Below are 16,635 nucleotides of genomic sequence, written 5' to 3'. Positions count from 1 at the left end.
GTGTTGTCTCGATCGATTCTTTATTTTTTGACTTGGGATGTTATCTCAATCGATTTTGTAAGACCTCCAAGCATTATTTCTAAGACCTCTAGGCATAATTTCAATTCCAGTATTATCTCGATCGATTCTTTATTTTTTGACTTGCGGTGTTGTCCCGATCGATTCTATAAGACGTCCGGGCATGATTTCTAGGACCTCCAGGCATAATTTTGATTCACGATGTTATCCTGATCAATTTTTTATTTTTCGACTTGTGGTGTTGTCCTGATCGATTCTGTAAGACCTCCGAGTATGATTTTTAAAACTTCTAGGTATAATCTTTAAGACCTCCAGGTATAATTTTAATTCGTGGTGTTATCCCGATTGATTCTTTTTTTTTTCGACTTGTGATGTTATCCCGATCGATTTTACAACATCTTAAGACATGATTTCTAAGACCTCTAGGAAAAATCTTTAAGATCTCCAAGCATAATTTTGATTCGCGTGTTATCCTAATCGATTCTTTATTTTTTGATTTACAATATTGTCCCAGTCGATTTTGTAAAACTTTCAAGCATAATCTTTAAGACTTTCGAGCATAATTTCAATTCACGGTGTTATCCCGATCGATTTTTTATTTTTTTTGACTTGCAATGTTGTCTCGATCGATTCTGTAAGACCTTCAGACACGATTTCTAAGACCTTTAGGCATAATCTGTAAGACCTTCAGGCATAATTTCGATTCGCGATGTTATCCCAATCGATTTTTTATTTTTCAACTTACGGTGTTATCGTGGTTGATTCTATAAGACCTCTAGGCATAATTTTGATTCATGATATTGTTCCGATCGATTCTTTATTTTTTAACTTGTGGTGTTGTTTCAATCGATTCTTTAATTTCGACTTGCAATGTCATCCCGATCTTTTTTTTATCACTTGACTTGTGGTTTAAAACAAAAAAATAAAACTTTTGAAAAATTCACAATTTGCTTCCGAACAAAATTATTGTCTTTATCTTTACTCTATTCCTAATTCTCAGCAATGAGCAAAGAGAAGTAGCTGTAGACACCGAATTTTATTCGGGTCTACTGGATTAAATTTTATTTTCAAGTTTTGTTTATTAATATAAAATTAATTAATAATTAAATATATTAATAACAAAAATTAAAAAAATAATAATAACAAAAATAAAAACAAAAAAAAAGGCTGGGATGGCAATGATGCCTTGCACGGCACCACTGTCTAACCCTCTGTATAATCCCCTCACCAGCCACCCTATAACCCCTAGCCATCAGACCAGACATCCTACCACCACCTACCTCTAGTAGACCCTTCACCAAAGCACTATAGTCCCATCAGCACCCTCTATTTCCCATACACCTAGCTCCTTAAAGCACCTAGTTCCCTTCCCTATCCTCAGACCCTACTCTTATTGACCAGAAAACCTAGAAGGCCAGACCCTTAAATACCTTGCTCTCGCACACCCAAAAACCCTAAGCCCCTATCCCCTGGAAACTCTATGTTTGACCCATTAGTACCTTGTGCCCCATCACAACTTCAAAAACCCACAACCTATTTTTCTTACAACGTGTTCCTAGAACTAAAGCTCTCCACCCTCACCTAGTACCCAGAGAGCTAGAGCCCTTCTGTTTCCACACCCACACACACCAGAGCCCCTTCAACACCCTCTCGCTTTGAGTCCTAGCATAAACCACACCCTCTAGTCCAGTCCCTTTCCAAATATTAACCACCAAAATAAAAAAAACATAAAAAATCACAGTATTCCCCATATGAAGGAACCTCAATGCCAAAGCACTTCTGTAACAAAAAAAGAGATTATCAGTTTAGGTTTTTCAAAAAAAATAAAAAAGAAAAAAAAAGAACACCGAAACTTTAAGCTTTGTTTTACTTCGATTGAGGCTGTTTCTGATAAAAAGAAGATTGGATCCAAAAAGAGGCCGTTGATAGGAACTTTTTAAGATTTTTTTGGTGTTTTTTGACCACTGACAGTGACCATCAACGACGGTCAGCATGACTATAGACACGATGGCACGAGCATCGATGGTCGGACTATGGCAGAGCTTTGGAGCTCTTTTTGGAGCTCTAAAATTCTTTTTTTGAAGAGAGGAGAAACTGAAGGAAAAAAATTTTTTGGTTTTATATAAGGTTAGAAAAACCTAAAATTACACCATTTTAAGCCAAAAAGGATCCGTGCGTGGACCCAGATCCGACCCGAGATCTGTACAATCCGACCTGCTACCTGTTTCTGCCTCAGCCTAAGACCAGTCCAGTTGAACTAGTATCGAACTGCTAGTGAACCGATCCAAACTGGTTAGAATCACCGGACCTTCGAGCGACCCAGACCAGTTTTTTTATTATTTTTATTTATTTATTTATTTATTTATATATTCATACATGATAAATTTTTAAATTTGTTAAAATAAATATTTATTTGTTTTAATAATAATAAAATGAAAACAAGTAGGATGATAACTAAAAAATATTATTATACATAATTTCACCTAGATATTGGAAAATTATTATAAAAAAGAATATTAAAATTAAAAAGTATAAAAAGATAACAAATAATAAATTAATAATATTATTAATAATAAATTTTTATAAAAAAGTTTTTATAATTAATTTTTTAAAATCATAAAAATCGAAATTGCTCAAAAAATTCACCTAGATGTTGGAGATTTTTAAAGATGTTCGTAATGTTTTAAAAAAATTAAAAACTAAATTGCTAAACCCTTCAAACCCTAAAATTAAACCATAAACCCTTTTAAACCCTAAAATCAAAACTCTAAACCTCCAAACCCTAAAATCAAAACCTCTAACCTCTAAACCTTAAAATTAAACCCAAAACCCTAAAATTAAAACCTTAAATCCTCCAAATCGTAAAACTAAAACCTTAAACCCTTTAAACCTTAAAATTAAAAACCTAATCCTCGAACCTTAAATCAAAACCCTAAACTTTTCAAACCCTAAAATTTAAGCCCTAAAATTCTTTAAACCCTAAGACCAAACCCAAAAACCTTTGAAACTTAAACCAAAATCCTAAAATCCAAAACTGCAAAATCTAAAACCCTAACCTTTAAAATCGCAACCTAAGCTCTAACCAAGACCATCCCAAAATCCTAAAGACATGTATGAAAATTTCACTTGAAATAATTTGTTCTCGAATGCCACCTAGATGATGGGGTATTTAAGAAACTTTATTTCATTAAGTTTTCATGCCAGTCCTTAAATTGCTTTAACCATGGGTTAAAATCAATAAATAAAAAATGTATAATAATAAAATGGGATCTTAAATATCAATAGTTACACCTAAGCTCCACCTAGATGTTAGGGAGTCAAGGTGATCTCATTATATTTAAGAATCCAACTTCAAATTTGCATTTCATCATCATACACAGCACCTATTGGCTTTCATGCATTTATTTGTTACTGTTTGCACTTGTTTGCATTTCTTTGTCTTTAATTTTTTACTTGTTATTTGATAATACTATCATTTACTTTTTCACACGAAATATTTTTTATTTACTTACTTTTAAAATTGTGATATAACAAAATAAAACAAAAATAACATTTCAAAAAAATAATTCTCGGTACTCTACTTATATGTTGGAGAGTCACCAACAATCATTTCTCGTAAAGAGTATTTTTTTCATTTTAAAGGATATTATATTAAATCTCAAGTGAAAAGAGTTATCTTAAATTCTGTCTAGATGTTGGAGAACTTTAAGATAATTTTTTATCTTAAAGATTTTCTCAATATTTCTTAATAAAGAATTTTAACAAAAAATATGTTTTTAAATGAAGGGAATTAGTAGTTAATTTCAAGTTAAAACCATTTCATCTAACATCAAAAAATAGCGCATGATTAATTGGTACCAATTTATGAGTGTTGTGGGGATGTTAATCATTCCTCATACATAACTGACTCCTAGACTGACATAATTTTTGTAAACCAAAATTTATCTTTTTGATAAACTTTAAATTCGTTTTTATAGTTTTATTAAAAGGATAAACTTTTGTATAGCCAATCACATCTTAAAAAAGATTGTTGATGACTCTTACTTTTTTTTTTATTTTTAAAATTTTTTACGTCTAATGGTCCCAAAATTATTACAACACTCTTTCAATAGTATCATCTGAACTCCACTTATCCTTCCAACCTAAACACCACTTACCCTACTTAGATAGACATGTATTGCACTTGACACACATCATGTAACTCACAAATAAAAATCCTAAGTGTTGGAAAAGGGAATAGAACCTTTTCCAAAGTCTCAACTCCAACATCCTTTTGATTTTTTTTTACAAATCAAATGTGCATTCCTTAAAAATTGCATGCAAATTTCACTTCATCAATTCAGAAAATACATCAACAAAAATGTATGCATTTGGTGGTGGGGTATTAAAAACTGTTTGAACATTTGACTCTTCACGAGTCAACTTCATATATATGAAACATGCTTAGGAATTAGAAATGGAATCAAATTGACAGGACTTAAATTTTGGTAACTGTTTAGCTAGCACATTTTATATTTATGCTAGTCGTTTAATATCAGCTAGCTTTATGCCTTAATTCTCATGTGTAGACACCCTACTTGGTCTAGGCCTAAGCCCATTAGGCCTAGTTCAATAGGACCCGAACCTAAGCCATTAGGCCCGATTCAATGGGGTCTAAGTGATAGGTCCAACTGTTTATTTTTTATTTATTTTATTTTATTTTTATTTTTATTTTGGTTTTATTATTATTATTTATTTTATAGGATATTAATTAAAAAAATGAAAAAATTGAAAAGAAAGGTGGTTAAGGAGTTTAAGTCGGATTAAAGGTTGGAATTAGAATTCAAAAGGGATTGAAATCCCATTTGGCTTAAGATTTTCGGATTTAAAAAACTCTATAATATAGACTTGGATTCAAATTAAAGACACATGAAATAGAAGAAAACAGAAGAAAAAAAAAGGGTTCTAGAGAGTAGAAACAGTTTTAGATTTCATTTAGGAATTTTTTAAATTTTTGGCAATTATTTTTTCTAGGAATTTTTTGGAAAATTTCAAAGTCCAATCAATTTTTCGACAAATTTTCTGGCCAAACTTAAATTTTTCGGCCAAATATTCCAGTTTTCGGTGTAGTTTTCCAGTTTTCAATTAAATGTTCAATAAGAAATTGAGTTTTCTTAGAGAGAAAAAAGAGAAAAAAGGGGAAGAGACAGAATGAGAAAGAGAATTATGATAAAAAAATTGATTTTAGCCTTATATACCAACATAAAATGACGTCGTTTTGGGCATTAATAAGTCCCCAAGATTCACGCATTTTTGCTTGGGCCAACCCAACCCGGTCATGACCTGCATCTGACCAACGTGCCAGCCGTCTCTTGGAGCTGAGCCAAGCTGAGTCACGCATTCCCGAGCCATGTTTTCAAGCCATTTTTCTCATTCAAGTCGAGCCGAATCTCAACCGCAAGCCGAGCCATTTCCATTTTTTTTGGTATTTTTAATTTTTTTAATTTTAATTTTAATTTTATGTGTTTGTTTATTTTAGGAGTATTTTTGCATGATCTAATTTAATAAAAAATAAAAAAAGTAATAAAATTTTGGGAATAAATATTAATTATCCAATGATGAAATTTATAAAAATTTTAAATGGTAAATTTTTGTAAAATTCTTAAGTGAGAAATTTTGTCTAAATTTGTTTCAAATGGTGGAATAATTTAAATAAATTTCAATAACAATAATTTATTTTTATTTTTAAACAAAAAAATATAAAATATAAAAACATAAAAATATAAAAGTTTTTGGAATTAAATACAAATTACCCAAAGATGATATTCTTAAAAATTTCAAATGATAAATTTTTTAAGAAATCTCTATGTAAGAAATTTCTTCTAAATTTGGTCCAAATGATGAAATAATTTAGATAAAATTTCAATACAAGTAATTGTATTTTTTTTAAATAAAAAATTTTGGTTGAAAATATGTGATAATTACCCAAGGATGAGATTCTTAAGAATTTCAAATGGTAAATTCCTAAGAAATCTCTAGGTAATAAATTTTCTCTAAATTTGGCCCAAATGGTGGAATAATTTAGATGAAATTTCAATAAAAATAATTGTCATATTATTTTCTTTACAAGAAAAAATTTTAAAAAGAATTTCTAAATAGGCCCAAATGGTAGAAAAATTTAGAAATTCAAAACAAGAAAATATTTCTAATTTGGCCTAAATGGTAGAATAATTAGATATATTTTCAACAAAAAAATAAAACTAACAAAAATTTTTCAATGATGGAGCATTTTCAAGGAAACAAACGAGATCCTTGAATACTCTTAAGATGAAAAAATATTGTTAAGAGTTTTACCAGATTGATGGAGAATCTTAAAAATTATTTTCAATATTTAACATATAAATTTGAAACAATTAGAACCAAGACCCTATGATGAATTTAAAATAATATGGTACCATCCTTCGGATGGGCATGTAGGGGTGCTATAACCTTTCTCACATGTAACTGAACTCCCGAATCCTGTTCTGATTAGTAAATCCGAACTTATTCTTTTAGGGACCCTTAGTCAAGCTCAGGAGCTCCTTAAGAGGATAGATTCTTTAAGTGATCAATCAGACCTAGTTAAAAAGGATTGGTAGTGACTCTATCCATTTTGTTAAGTTTAACATAGATTTTCAGATCTATATGTTATGACAATTTGGTGACTTCACTGGGGAAGCTATAGAGAGTCAAGCCATAAACTTTTAAATTTATCCTATCCTTTGGTCTAATGGTTTTAATGATTTGTGTTATTTGTTTGCTAACATTTTTTCCTTTTTTGACTTTTATTTGATTTTATTTTTGGGCATGAAATCTATATGTTCCTTCACACATACTATCACATGCATTTACATTACATGAGCTATATACCCAGGCTCTGTCCCTTTCAAAAGGGAGTAATGTACCTACACTTTCGTGAGATTATAATCTCCGTAATGGCTAGCAAAATACTTTCACTCAAATTGAATCCTTTTCGTTAGTAGCTTGTGATGGGTGAGGATTGGAATGCCTTATTAATTTGTGATGGACGATGATGTAAGGAATAATTTGAGAACCTTTAGTGGTCAAAGTCACCTAACCCTACATATAATTCATCCTTATAAGGCCAGCCTTAAGATAAAGCCATTCCTACCCATCAATAGATGTATCCTGAAGTTAGGACACAAGAAGAAACAGTTGGTGACCTAACCATTTTGTTTGTTTGATTTTGTGCACCTGCATCATTTTCATTTCATTCAATGCATCATTTTTATATTATCATATCATTTCATTTCGTGCATCATTATCATTTCATTCTATACGTCATTTTCATGCTCATGATTTAACAATGTCCATGAAAATGCACATATTCATTCATGAACCAACATACCATGCATAAAGCATAACATTTCTGATCACAATTATGGTATGAAAGGTTCAAGGATAGTTCATCAAGTAAGAACCTAACTCACCAATATAACACAAGGGCTCAAGCTAGACAAATGAAATAAAAAAATTTTAATCGTCTTGAGAGGATAGAGAAAGCCCAAGAAAAGCTAGAAGGGGAGTTGAATAGGATTTTAGAGATTTTGAACAAGTTGAACAAGAAAAATGAAATATAAAAAAATACTAGCTAGTAGGACCGTCCATCATAAGAGACTAATAACTCATTGTACCTTTTTAGTTTTGGGTCACATCAAGCCCAACCCTCACAAAGTCTACCACCTCAGTAGTTCATATATCTTGTAGGGTACACATACCTTAAAATGTCATCAGTTTCAAATTCATCATAGTACCAGAGTTACATAAATCTTATCGTTACTGAGAAGGCAATATAACCAATATCATCCCTAATTTGAATGATCCAGAAGAGCGAAAAAAGCTAAGGCCAAAGGAAAAAGAGGTTTTAGAAGGCTCAAAAGCTGAACAGAAAATAAACTTATTAGAGGAAAGGTTACGGGCTGTTGAGGGTATCAGTTTTATGGTTCAATAGATGCTACTGGACTCTGTTTCATCTCAGATGTGGTTATTCTTTCAAAATTCAAAGTATCAGAGTTTGAGAAGTATGATGGTACAAAGTGTTTGAAGATTACATTACCATGTATTGTAAAAAAATGACAACCCATGCTAATAATGAAAAACTACGAATGCATATATTTTAAGATAGGCTTACGAGCTCTGCTACTAGGTGGTATATCCAGTTAAAGAGGACCCACATTCGTTCATAGAGTGATATGATCCATGACTTTATTAGTCAGTATCGATATATAATAAACTTATCCCCAGATCGTTTTTCTTTGCAAAATATAAAAAAGAAAATGATTGAGTTATTTAAGAAATATGCCCAAAGGTGAAGAGATATTGCCTCTCAAGTGTAGTCTCTTCTGACTGAGAAAGAGACCACAGTATTGTTCATTAGCACCCTGAAATCTTTCTATTATGAAAAGATGATAGGGAATGCAACAAAAAATTTTACTGATATAGTGATCTTAGGTGAAATCATTGAAAATGCCATTAAAAATTATAAGTTGAAAGGAGAAAAAACTAAGAAGGCAATAGAGAAGAAAGAGATCAAAGCTCAAGCTGTGAGCTTTGACAAATAGTACAGGGGTTATCAATATTATCCATCACAAGATTACTCTCAATACTATCCTACTGTGAATAATACTTCATCTTACCCATACCAACCAACCTCATTACCATCTTATCCATCAACATACCAATATGTTTTTAGCCCTTAAGCTCTCACATACAACCTTAACATTCAAACTCTTACAAAACCCCAAATTCATCCTGTTAGCTCAGCAAGTGGTTCACAAGAGCTACGAGCTACCTGAGAAACATCCGTATTTGATCCAATCCCCATAACTTATATGAAGTTATACCGAGAGCTCTACAATAACCACTTGATTACCCTCAACCGTATGGAGCCACTCAAGCCACCTTATCCCAAGTGATATGATCCTATAACCCACTCTGATTACTATTATGGAATTACTGATCATTTCATAAAAAATTACATTGCTCTAAAGCATAAGGTGCAACAGTTGATTAAAGATGAGATGATAAGTTTTAATCAAGAAGGAGTAACAACACCTAATGTTAGTGACAATATATTACCTAATCACAATGTCAATGCTCTGAGTGAGAATCAAGAACACGTTGATCCAAAAAGGCCTGAAGAGTTACAGTGAATCAAGGGACAAGATGTTAATTTTTCAACTGATTGTACATGAGCATAATTTTGAAGAATGATGTTAAGGGTGGTTGAGAGTTGCTTGTCACTTTAGGATTTCTTTTAGAGTAATGTCAGGATTTTTTTTTTTTTGCAATAAGATTTCATTTGTTATCACTTTTATAAAGGCGAATTAATGCATTTCATTACATTTTCTCTTTCATTCAACCCTTGTTCCAAGCTTTGTTACCCTTTATAACTTTTTATTCCTATTCTCAAATTTCAAATAATGAATGTTTAGACAATGGTAGGAATAATTCTAGGATTTAATTTTGAGAACTCATTTATATTGATCTGAGGAGACTATTTGAGTAAAAGAAGCTAGCTATTAGTAGATGTAAAATTAATATATCTTGAAAATGTGTAATCTTTTATACAAATTCATGAGTTTATTTTTGCTCAATAGATGATGTTCAAGAAAAGTATTCACATTTGAGTTGAAAAATGGCTATTTTTTTTTATCATTTGAAATATCATTCATTGCTACCATTTTGAGCCTGTTATGATTTCTTTTTCTAAAAGAACCCCAACCAAAGATCACCTTTCACACTGAAGGGTAATTTTTTAGAAAGAAAAAAGGCTAAAGATCATAAAAGATCTCCAAAAAAAATAAGAAAAAAAAAAGTAAAGAAAAATATCACACTTGATTTGGAGTAAAATAATGTGAATCATTTTATAAAGAGTGAGGTGAATGTGAAAAATGAAAAAGTAGTGAAGTAATGGGGTAAAATGCCAAGTTATATCAAGTGATGATCCTTTGGTTTTGAAACCTTTTACTACATGTTTTGAGCCTATTATATCCATTTCTTTTATGACCCTTCACCATGACCTCCATTACAACCTTTAAGAGTCCATTTGGATCAAATGTGAATGCTCGAATTAAATAGTTATATGTTGGGCTAAGGCATGCTCATGATGGGATGACAAAATCATGCTTGGTTGCTCTAAATATTGATGTGAAAGATGGGTGAACAAATGAAAAAAAAATGAAAGAAAAAGAAAAAAATGAAAAGAAGAGAAAATGAATACTCAAATTGAAAATTCGAAAGGGCGATTTGGGTAAAAAAAAATTTAAGCAAAAAGTTTGATAAATAGTTCACATGGATGAGAGATCAAAGACATATGGAGATCTCTTGAAGCTGTGGCAAAGTTCAATAAGCTCAAAGTCAGTGGAATAAGTTTTTGAAAAAGAATCTTGGATTAATTTTAAAATTATCTAAATATTTGTTATTTGGATATACCATTCATCCTAATGACATGCATCCACCTTGTTTCTTTTCTCATTTATTTTGTACCAAACTCGTTTCTCATTGATTGCCTTTTTCTTAATTCACCTTGTGTTCTCGCATCCTTAGAATGAATCGAGAAAACGTTTGAATGCATTATATTTGTCATGATTTGGAATGATAATGAATGAATGACATTGTGCATAAAAAAATCTTGCATTTCTTTGAAAAAAAATCCAAGATGATAAGAGAAAAATAAAGAAATGGTAGGAACTTAAAAAAAGGGATGATTTGAGAAAAGTGATATGACCAAGTGATGAATATGGGGATGAATTAATCAACATAGCCTATCAATGATGATCGAATGATGAAAATAATATGGATCAGTGGATGAAATTTATTTTGAAATGATTACGGTTGAGAAACCTATGAGTGGTGACTTAGTGATGGATAACAAAATTTATTTTGGAATGGCTAATGCTGAGACATCTATGAGTAGTGACCCAGTGATGGTGGATGAAACTTGTTCTAGAATCTGTTAGTACTGAAAAGCCTTCGAATGGTGATCAAGTGATGAAAATAATGATAATCAGTTGATGAAACTTATTCCAAAGTATTGAGAAACTGAACAAGGGAAAAACGTGAGATGCTGGGGTCTTGAGAACCATATTACCACATTTTGATTAGAATTTCATGACATTGACATCCACATTACATGCATTACATTTGCATTATTGTTTGGTGATTATTTAAAATTTTGGTTTGGATATGAATTTGCATCAGCCAGTAAGTATTTGAATTATGACTTAAAATGTGGCATTATGAGAATCTAGGTTGTTGCATTTACATCATTGATCATGACATTCATTCAAACAAAATTTTGAGTCACCTGAAAAGAAATTGTGATCCTTTTTTATGAGAGTCTTTGAATTTCAAATGAGAATCTTTGAATTTTAAAGAAGAGTCTTTGAGTTTTAAGTTTTAAGTTTCAATTGAGAATCTTTGAGATATGAAACTTTAAGATTTATTAAATGGGAACCTTTTAACTTGAATAAGAAGCTTTGAACTTTTGGATGTGAATCTCCAAAGTTCAAACAAAATAGCTTAAACTTTTTGGATGTGAATCTTCAAGATTCAAATGAGAGTCTTTAAATGATGTATACGAGCATGGTAATTTGCAAATGCAAATTCTGAAATCTTACAGATTTGAATTGAAACTTTGAGAATCAAATTTTAGTGAATTCCTGTGAAGTTGAAAGGTTCTTGCAAATTTAAACTTTTTATTTTTGAACTCAAATTGTGAATCTTTAAGTTTTTATTACAAATTTCATCAGATCTTATCTATAATTCCTCTGGACATGATTGTCAATGAGCGATTTATATTTCCTAAAGTTGTGGTTGCCTCTATTTAAAGGAGCATTTTTATTTTTCAAAATTGTAGTTGTCTCTATTTAGAGGAGCATTTTATTTTCCAAAGTTTTATTACCTCTATTTAAAGGAGCAATTTATTTTTTCAAAGTTTTGTTGCCTTTATTTAAAGGAGCATTTATTTTTCAAAGTTTTGTTGCCTCTATTTAGAGGAGCAATTGAGTTTTTTAAAGTTCTGTTCCCTTTATTTAGAGGAGCAATTTATTTTTTCAAAGTTCTGTTGCCTCTATTTAGATAAGCAATTTATTTTTTTCAAAATTGTGTTGCCTCTATTTAGAGGAGCAGCAATTTATTTTTTCAAAGTTGTGTCACCTCTATTTAGAGGAGCAATTATTTTTAAAAGTTATGTTGCCTCTATTCATATGAGCAATTTATTTTTTTAAAGTTGTATTACCTCTATTTGGAGAAACAATTTATTCTAAAGTTATGGTGCCTCTATTTAGAGCAACAATTTATTTTTCTAAAGTTGTGGTCCTCTGTTTGGAGAAGCATTTATTTTTCTCAAAGTAGTCGAGCCTCTATTTAGAGGAGCTTTGCTTACTTTTTCAAAAAAAAAAAAAACAAAACAAAAAAAAGAAAAAAAAATGTCGAGTTGAGTCTTTATTGAGTGTCTACGTCTTTGTACAATTCTTGTTTCACAAAAAATGTGCAAAAAGGGACAGCTATAGATACCCTTCTTGGTCTGAGCCCAAGCCCATTGGACCCAGTTCAATAGGGCCTAGGCCTAAGCCTATTAGGCCCGATTCAATGGGGTCCAAGTGATAGGTCCAACTATTTATTTTTTTAATTTATTTTTAATTCATTTTTATTTCGGTTTTTATTTTGATTTTTTATTATTATTTATTTTATAGGATATTAATTAAAAAAATGAAAAAATCGAAAAGAAATGTGGTTAAGGAGTTTAAGTCGGATTAAAGGTTGGAATTAGAATTTAGAAGGGATTGAAATCCCATTTGGCTTAGGATTTTCGGATTTGAAAAAATTTATAAATATAGGCTTGGATACAAATCAAAGACACATAAAACAGAAGAAAATAGAAGCAAAAAAAGGGTTCTAGAGAGTAGAAACAATTTTAGATATTTTTTTAGAAATTTTTTGAATTTTTGGCAATTATTTTTTCTGGAAATTTTTTGGAAAATTTCATAATCCGATCAATTTTCAGGCGAATTTCTAGGCCAAACTTGAATTTTTTGGGTTTTCTTAAAGAGAGGGGAGAGAAAATAGGGGAAGAGAGAAGGAGGAAGAGAATTTTGATAAAAAGAATCGATTTCAGCCTTATATACCAACGTAAAATGACGTCGTTTTAGGTGTTAATAAGTCTTTAAGATCTACGCATTTTTGCTTAGGCCAACCTGACCCGATCGCAACCCGCGTCTGACCCTTGTGCCAACCGTCCCTTGGAGCTAAGCCATGTTTTCGAGCCGTTTTTCTCCTTCAAGTCGAGCCGAATCTCAACCGCAAGCCGAGCCATTTCCATTTTTTTTTTGTATTTTTAATTTTATTTTTATGTGTTTGTTTATTTAATGAGTATTTTTGCATGATCTAATTTAATAAAAAAAATAAAAAAAGCAATAAAATTTTGGTAATAAATATTAATTATCCAATTATGAAATTTATAAAAATTTCAAATAGTAAATTTTTATAAAATTCTTAGGTGAAGAATTTTATCTAAATTTGTCCTAAATGATAGAATAATTTAGATAAAGTTTCAATAATAATATTTAATATTTATTTTCAAACAAAAAAATATAAAATATAAAACCATAAAAATATAAAAATTTTTGAAATTAAATACAAATTACCCAATGATGGAATTCTTAGAAATTTCAAATGGTATATTTTTTAAGAAATCTCTAGGTGAGAAATTACTTCTAAATTTGGCCCAAATTGTGAAATAATTTAGAAGAAATTTCAATACAAGTAATTGTATTTTTTTTTCAAATAAAAAATTTTGGTTGAAAATATGTGATAATTACCCAATAATAAGATTCTTAGGAATTTTAAATGGTAAATTCTTAAGAAATCTCTATGTGAGAAATTTTCTCTAAATTGGCCCAAATGATAGAATAATTTAGATAAAATTTTAATAAAAATAATTATCATATGATTTTCTTTCAAGAAAAAAAAGTTAAAAAGAATTTCTAAATAGACCCAAATGGTGAAAAATCTAGAAATTCAAAACAAGAAAATATTTTTAATTTGACCCAAATGGTGAAATAATTAGATATATTTTCAACAAAAAAATAAAATTAACAAAAAAATTTTCGACGATGGAGCTTCTTCAAGGAAACAAATGGGATTCTTGAATACTCTTGAGGTGAAAAAATATTTTTAAGAGTTCTATCAAATTGATAGAGAATCATAAAAATTATTTTTAATATTTAACATAAAAATTTAAAATCATTAGAACCAAGACCTTATGATGAATTTAAAATAATATGGTACCATCATTCGAATAGGCATATGGGAGTGCTATAACTTTTTTTATATGTAATCGAATTTTCGAATCATGTTCTAATTAGTAGACCTGAACCTATTCTTTTAGAGATCTTTAGTCAAGTTCAGGAGCTCATTAAGATAATAAATTTTTTAGATGACCAATCACACGTAATTAAAAAAATTTGATAATAACTTCATCTATTTTATTAAATCTAACATAAATTTTTAGATCTATATATTATGACAGCATGAATACCCAAAAGAAAGAAAAGTTTCAAATCGGAGTAGCAATTAGCAAGGCAGTGAGGGTAAGGCACATGCCGTTGCATGTTAGCAAACTATTTACTAAAGAATCGGCTTCTGGATATCGCACTCTACAATACCAAGTTTAGGACTTTAAACAAAAATGGGTTGAAGAAATTTGTCCAAGCCCCATTATTGGCCGGATGATGGGTTCAGTACAGACAAAATTTTTCAAGTTAGGCATTTTCTGCTTCTGACAATTCATTTTAGTATGGTATGCTAAATAAGACATAAGTGGCAGCATCAAATTTTTTTCTTTTTTTACTTAGGGCTTGACATGGTTCAATTAGGTGAAAATAAATTTTTGATAACTTAAATATTTGAGAATTTAATTAATTATAATAAAATAAAAAAGAATTCGAATGATTATTTAATTTTAGTTTAAGGATTTTGTTTATATTTTATCCTTTTGTTAGAGCAACACTAATACTGTAGATAAAGTAAAATTGTACTTGAATTTACTATTTAAGTGTTATGCATTCTTTTAGTTTTCACATTAAGTAAAGAAAAAGGATACAAAATAAAAAAGAAAGATTGAAGGTTTTATAAGTAATTTCATATTTAAAGTAATTACGGAAAGGAAAAGCCAGCCAATCGTACGTCCTGGTTTCCGGACTTTTTTCCCGCAGGTTATTCTATACAATTTATGAAAGAGAGGAGAAGCCCCACTCGGGGAGATGATTCAAAGCTTTCTCTTATATACGAGACTTAGCAGAGATCGCATTCTGACAGGGAGCATACGAAGGAAAGACTGGCCCGCGTAGTATTAGAGGTATTAACCCGCAGAACTATCCTATGAAACTACAATGGAACTGCCAGTGCTTCTATTGAAGAAGTTGACTGAGACGTAAGGCCAGCTCCTTGACTAATAACCGGTGAAACAATTTCATCTTCATTGTTGTCTTTGCTAGTTGCTTCTGCGCCTAATTCCTTGATAAGAGAGGAGAGGTCTCTCTTGATTTACCCTCCGCTGTATTGATCCAGAGATATCAAAATTGCTCAGTGAGGGAGTAGCAAGCCGATGATGCCCTGAGACCAAAGACGGTCCACTTCTGATTCTACCGAACTGCCAACAAGTGCTTATTCGTTGTCTTTCTTTGCCTTCGAATATTCCATGTACGCCTTAGTAGCTCCTTCTCTCATAAGCCATTGACCCCACGGAATTGAGCTACCTACACCAAATGAATCCCAGGCAAGGAAAGCCCCATCTCCTGTTAAAAGAAAATTTGTACCTATTCAATTACCGTGTTGAACATGGAACTCTTCTCTGACCCATCCCGTCGCATCTTAGGCTTAGGCCAATATTACAACCATATTTTCTCGACCAAGCGGTCTTATCTTGATTAAAATATTCATATCTCAGAAAGAACCGTGTGCATTGCCAGGCCCCTATAGCTCAGTGGTAGAGCGTCAGTCTTGTAAACTGAAGGTCCGTAGTTCGATCCTGCGTGGGGGCATTATCCATTTTTGCAATTGCCTGCTTGCAGCAAATTGCATTTCACTTAGGGGCTGAGAACTTTTAGGCCCATGAACGGCCAACCAGTTACCAAATTCAAGCCCAATAGCCATTTAGTCATTTTCTGCAAATATAGGGTTTCCACTTTCCAGTCGCAACTACGGCTATAAAACTCCACCCGCTGCTAGAAACGCTATCTGACTCGTTTCTTTCAAGAAATACGTTTCTGCTGTTTCTTTATTAATTTTTTAAAAACTTTTGCTGCTATTTTGTTTTTTTGAAAAAAATCGTTGATTCAAATCAATCGCTTTTGATAGGCGTTGCGTTCTTCAGGGACTTTTAACGGAATCCGGAAGGGCGTGTCAACGAAAGCGTAAATCACCTTGAATTCCGACGATTCTTTCGAATCCGCAAGCTGCGCGTTGCTTAAGCGAATCGTGGCTTGAAATGAGTTGGATTCTGCCATTTTTTCCAGTTAATTTCTGACAGATCTGATTTTTTCCAACTTTCCCATTCTTAAGCCATATGTATTT

At 31.2% G+C, this 16,635-nt stretch overlaps 1 non-coding gene across 1 annotated transcript; it reads left to right on the top strand.

The window, feature by feature from the left end:
• Window positions 1-16,031: 16,031 nt before the first annotated feature.
• Window positions 16,032-16,103, top strand: TRNAT-UGU (transfer RNA threonine (anticodon UGU)). Its single transcript has one exon. It is a non-coding gene; the product is annotated as a tRNA-Thr (tRNA).
• Window positions 16,104-16,635: the final 532 nt, after the last annotated feature.

This window comes from Durio zibethinus, chromosome 2 (genome assembly GCF_047325235.1).
Source record: "Durio zibethinus cultivar Kanyao isolate XHJ-2024 chromosome 2, ASM4732523v1, whole genome shotgun sequence".
In the NCBI taxonomy this organism is placed as follows: Eukaryota; Viridiplantae; Streptophyta; class Magnoliopsida; order Malvales; family Malvaceae; genus Durio; species Durio zibethinus.
This window is presented reverse-complemented; position numbering and strand designations above follow the sequence as displayed.